The following is a 6,000-nucleotide window of genomic DNA, read 5'->3' as shown; positions in this document are numbered from 1 at the left end:
GCAGCAGGAGCCTGCAGAGTTTACTTTGAAACTCTCCCCAGGAGTGAGAAGCAGATGGCAGGGTTTACTGTTTGTCAATATTATGAGCCTCAATGCCGATTTCTATTTAAAATAGCCGTGAAGGAATCTGTGGCAACGGCCTTTGCCTTGTCTCGGCATCTTCCATGAGTGCCAGCATTCAGAGCAAGCATTAATGCGTCCCTTATTTCACCACTCTCTGCCTCTGTTTCCCCATTCTACAGATGTGGAAATGAAGGCACAGAGGTGAAGTGACCTGGTCACAGCAAGTCCGTGCCAAAGATGAACTGAACCAAGGAGATTTGACTCCTTGTCCTTTTCTCTACCCACTAGATTCCCCCCCCCCCTTCTAGAGCTGTGAATGGAGCCCAGGAGTCCTGACCCCCTTGTCAGGTGGTTACAGCCCAGGATGCTTCCCCCCGCCGGAGTTCCTGTGTCCATGCCAGGTTTGTGGCTCAGTGGAACGCCCCAACCAAGCTACCAGGCAGCTTCACTCCACTCAGGTGCTGAGGTTTCCTTATGCATTAATAGGTGGTGACTAAGCGCTGGCTTGTTGGCAGGTCCCAGGCCCAGCAAGCAGGTCTGTCTCCATCCCTCCCACAGCCAATTACCCATGATACACACACTGCTCCGAAGGCTGGGGCTTGCACAGACCTGACGGGTAAAATCCAGCTCCTTGCAGAGGTGAGTCCTGCAATGCTGGCTGCTTTGTGAGTTCCGGCCCCTGGAAACTCGACTGGGCTGAGCCCTGTAGCACAGGGGATGAGCCGGTCACAGCCTGTAGGGCTGGCCCAGCTGTGCCCTAAAGAGCTGCCCATCTCCCACTGGCAGCCTAGTGACTGGGAGCATTGGGTCCTTCCTAGCCCACCAAGGATCTGCCCCTGTGCTGCCTGGGGAGGGGGGGAGAGGGGAGTATTGCGGGGTGCTGAAGTGACTGTTCCAGGGTGTCAGCTAGAAATGGCAGTGCCAGGACGGGGGAAGCAGGGGCAGGTGCAGGGGACTCCAGGACATTCATTTGGCTTTTGGGTGCTGAGGATTTGTCCTGCCTGCAAATCCTTCCACACCCTGGGGTTCCATTCTGCCTCACTGCTCACAGCCCTGAGGGGGCATCTAAAATGGGGGGGCATTTCTGTGCTAAGGGACAGCCGGGGCATATGCTTAATGAGCCTCCCAGCTTCCCCTGTCTTAGTGGATGCAGGTTCCCTGCTGGCAGAGACCCCCAAATGTGGGCCAGGGTGATTCAGCGGGCCTGGCTCTGGGGGGAGGGAGGGATGGATTTCCTGGCCTATTGGTTCAAGGGCACCTGCCTCGCCTCTGCTGGCCACTCTGGCAAGGAGCCAGGCTCCAGGGGAAACCTCCAGCGCTGGTGAAATTCTCCAGTGACTTGTTCAGAAATGTCAAGCTGCCGACTTACAGGGAAGGTGTGGGCTGTTTGACTAAGCAGTGAGTCAGGCCGGCAAAGCCAGCTGGGTGTTGTGTGTGTATAATCCCTGGCTCTGGGGTTTATTTCCAGGGGAAGGGGGGTGTGTGCGTGCGTGCATGTGGGTGGGTGCGTAAACTGTGTTTCTACAGCCTTCCTGTAACATTGGAGTGGCTGGGTCTGGTGCTTGCTGTCCCAGCCTTCCTAGGCACCTGCCAAGCCAAAGTGACAGCTCACCTTCCCCGGTGAGCCGAGCTGAACCCTGCAGGGAGGAAAAACCAGTTCCAGGTCCCCTTTCATCATCCCATGGGCCTGCCAGGCAGTGCGGGGGAGGGAAGCGCAGTGCAAGGCCCGGACTTTTTCCTGCCTGCCACTTAGCCCTTCGTTTGCAGGGTGAGCTGCCCACAGGCGCTGACAAGTTTGTTCTCGGGGCCTTCATGACCCCAAAACAGCTGGGAGAGGAGCCTTCCAAGGGGGCAGCCAGCGGGAGATGTGGAGGTCAGGGCCAGCCTCACCACCCTGGAGCCTGCCAGCCTGTCTCTAGCCACAAGGCCCCCACCAGTAGCCACGTGCTGCCGCTGGGCTTGAGCCCAGAATGGGCTGCAGGCGACGGGGGGAAGCTCACGTCACACATGCTGAGGCTGCTGATGCTCCCTTTGGGAGCTTGGGGTCTTTCTTGGGGATATTTGACTTTGCAATTTCAGGTCAAAACCTTGGTGAGGTGAAATGGGGCCCTGGGGCAAGACACTTGATGATAACCCTGCTCTGGCTATTCAGCCGGTCAGCTCTTCCTTGGTGCGTGTACAGTGCCTGCTCAGGTGGGCATTCCTGGGACTGGAATGCAAATCACCACCACAGGTTTAATTCACTAATAAAACCCACTGATTCTGAGCCAGCCCCAGAAAGCAGCAAAGCTGCAGATTCACTGAGCTGCTTTGGTAACGTTTGTAAGCTCTTCCCCCGCTCCCTACATCTGCAGGGGGACCCAGGTCTCAGGGAGATGGGGAAGGTCCTGTGGCATGTCCCCTGTGGCTGAGTCAGCATCAGGCTCGCTACAGCGTTTGCTGCCCTAAAGCCAGTGGCTGGAGCAGAGGAGACAGGAAGCTGCCGGTGGAATCTTGGGGGTGACACAGTGAGAGAGGAGATGGGTGAATGGGGGGGCAGGCAGGGGGCTAAGGGTCTGTGGTAGGGCAGGCAGACAGTGCAATCCCCAAACCATGTCCCAGTCTGGCTGGGCCAGCCCAGCTCCTGCCCAGACAGTCGCATGTCCCTGGTTTGTCTTTCTGCCCCATTTTGCAGCAGGTCTCTCAGCCCAGAGGGGCTGTGAAGGAATCAGACCTGGCCTGTTTCCTCCCAGAAGGAAACAGAACGAGGAGCTCGGTGGAAAACGCGGCCCCCGGGTTGCCCCCTTTGCCAAGGAGCACCAGCAGGGAGTGAACAGGCTGCTGTCCCCATGAGAACTCCCCCAGCTCTGCCATTCATGCCAGCGACTCAGCTGACAACTGACCACAACACCCAGAGCCAATCTGAGTCTTACCAGGTGCTGAGGGGACTGAGGGGAGGGGATGAGGGATGCCCTTCAGCAGTCCAGCAGAGTGAGGAGGGCCGTGCGCACCCTGCTTCCCCCCAGAGCCGCTGCCCCTTTCGACCAAGGGTCTCAGCTGGGGCTGGGGGAATCCAGGTGTCGGCCCCACCAGCCCTGGCTCCTCAGTCTGTTAATGAACTGCCCAGCAAAGTCTGGTTTAGGGGGCTGGCTGGAGAGAAACAACCCAGTAACAATTTATTTGAGCATAAGCTTTCGTGAGCTACAGCCGATGAAGTGAGCTGTAGCTCACAAAAGCTTATGCTCAAATAAATTGGTTAGTCTCTAAGGGGCCACAAGTCCTCCTGCTCTTTTAACCCAATAAGAGTTGCTATTAACGGGATGATGTCGGATTGGAGGGAGGTCTGCAGCGCGGTTCCCCAGGGATCTGTTCTGGGTCGGTGTCTAACATCGTTATTAACAACCTGGGTGTAGGAATAGAGAGAACTGACCAAGTCTGCAGAGGACACGAAGCTTCGGGGGGTTGCCAACGCTTTGGAGGAGCTAAAGTTCAGAGGGATTTTGAGCTGGGCTGTAGACGACGCAATGAAATTCCACAAAGACAAAAGGAAAGTGCTACGCTCGCCACGCAGGCCCTGTGTGCAGCCGCTCCAGGCTGCCAGGACAACGACGCCTTTTCACTCAGCAGCTTTGGGCGGCTCAGAATCGGCTCTGCTTGTTGGAGGGCCTCGGGTAGGCCCCCCAGAGCCTGCCCGGGCACCGGGGGCAGCTGGGATCTCGTCCTTCCTGTGCATCATCAGCAGAACCCCTCCAGCCAGAGCAGACACCCCTGCTGTTTCTCCCTTCGCGCTCTGGAGTCCAAGGCCACCAGGCAGGTACTTCAGAGCTTCTCAGGCCAGAAGGGACACTGAATGTGGAGCCTGATCTGCATAATCCAGCCCAGCGAGTCCCCCATCCCACCTGGCTGAGCTCCACGGGTCTGGCTGTGGGGTGGTGAATCTGCCATATCCCCTGGCTAGTTGCCTGGGGAGCTGTAACCCTCTTTGGCAATTTTCTCATCCCTTGCACCTCAGTCTCAGAACCCCTCCCTGTGCGGAGCAAGTGTTGTAATCCTCATTTTACAGCCAGGGAAACTGAGGCATGGGGGATAGTGACTTGCCCAGAGTCACACAGCTTCTTCTGGGGCTAGAAGCCAGGAGCCCTGAGTCCCAGCCCCTTGTTCGAGTCATTCGATGGCCCATCATTTGGGCCCATGGGTGACAAGAGCAAACTGCACCCCCCCAAACCGAGAAACTGGATGTGAAGCTGGGGCTGATCAAAGGAAAACAAGCCCAAGGTAGAGAGCGGCCTAGAGGTGGTGAGAGGGGAGCAGCAGCCATATCAGCTGGGCTGGGAGCCCTTCTGCGGTGCTGGAGCTCTGGGGGTATGGGCGGGCGTGCAGGGAGCAGGGGTGTGTGTGTGTGTTGGCAGCTGCCCATGGGGGCCAGCCACACGTGGCTGCTGAGCTGTCAGCAGGGAAATCAGGCCCCTTTGTGGCTGGTCTCCGCCACACGCCTGCGAGCCTCAGGGCCATCATCTGGAAGCACTGCCCCTGCTGAGTCTGAGCCTGTCTGCGGCCCAGCGACCCCTCCTCCCTGGCTGATGCCCCCACCCTTTGGCAGTGCCGGAGACAGCCCCAAGGGCAGTGACATGCTGGCCGCAGAGGAGCCTTGGCTAGAACCCCCTCCCGCATCTCTCGCATCTCTCGCTTCGCTCCGGGGGGGCCGTAGGGCTGTGAAAAGGCTCCAGCTGCACAGCCCCAGAGACCGCGGCGCCGGGGTCACCTCCCCCAGGCTCTGGGCCCTGCACCCCGTGTGGCTCTGGAGGTACCAGGGTGGGGAGATCCAGTGCCAGGGCCCACACAAGGCTTGGCCTCTCTGCTGACATGGGGCTGGCTTGCGCCAGTGGGGCTGGTTTGATGTAGGCATCTGCAGTGAGAATCACCACCCATCCCCAGCTGGGCTGGGCTGAGCATCAGGAGCGGCAGGTCTGGAGTGGATCCCAAGCAACGCCCAAAAGGGACAGCCCCACAGCCCAGCCCCAGTGCCCTGGGCCCCTCGCGGCAGCTCTGTCAAGGGCCGGATCACTCCCGCCAAAGCGTGTGTCCCTTTGCCTCTCTGCGCTGCACCTGCCAAGTGCTAAGGGCAGTCTGACGCTGGCTGAAGGGCAGAGCTGCCCAGGTCGACCGTCAGGGATTCTTGTCTGGCGGTTCCCCCTGGCATGGGAGCTCCCCTGCAGCTGATTCCAACGGCCACCAGGACGCCCCACTGCCCAGGCTGCTCTCATCTGGGCCCAGACCTGGGTGCTTTGGGGTGTAGCTGGAAAGCGAGATCCCCAGCCAAAGGGCTGAGGGAAGAATCTGAGAGTTGGGGCCCAAATGGACCCCGGCTCCCCAGCTTGTTAGAGGGTCTCCACGCAGGCTGTGAAGTGCCTTCCATTGTTCCCCGGAGCAACGCGCGTCCCCTGCCTCACTGAACCGATGGCAAGCGCCTCCTCTCTAAGACGGGGCTCGAGAGCCCCAGCAGTCGGGGGGCTCCTGGCTGCCCCAGTCCCAGCCTCTCCCAGTGGGGGGCAGTGCTGTGGGGAGCAGGGCAGGAGCACTGGCTGGTGGCACAGATCCCAGCTACTCCAGCCCTGGCCTCTCCCAGCAGGGGGTGCTGTAGGGACCGGGGCACGGGTGCTGGCTGGGGCTGGGGGCAGATCCCAGCTGCCCCAGTGCCAGCCTCTCCCAGCAGGGGGTGCTGTAGGGACCGGGGCATGGGTGCTGGCTGGGGCTGGGGGCAGATCCCAGCTGCCCCAGTGCCAGCCTCTCCCAGCAGGGGGTGCTGTAGGGAGCGAGGCAGGAGCGCAGGCTCGGGTGGGTCCGGCTCCTGGCAGGGATCCTGTGGAGGAATGCCCCATGGGAGTTGGCATCCGCAGCGCTGCAGAGAGCGGGGCTGTTCCTGGCAATCATTTTGCCATCCATTTCCCGGCGTCCCTG

This window comes from Eretmochelys imbricata, chromosome 8 (genome assembly GCF_965152235.1).
Source record: "Eretmochelys imbricata isolate rEreImb1 chromosome 8, rEreImb1.hap1, whole genome shotgun sequence".
NCBI lineage: Eukaryota > Metazoa > Chordata > Testudines > Cheloniidae > Eretmochelys > Eretmochelys imbricata.
This window is presented reverse-complemented; position numbering follows the sequence as displayed.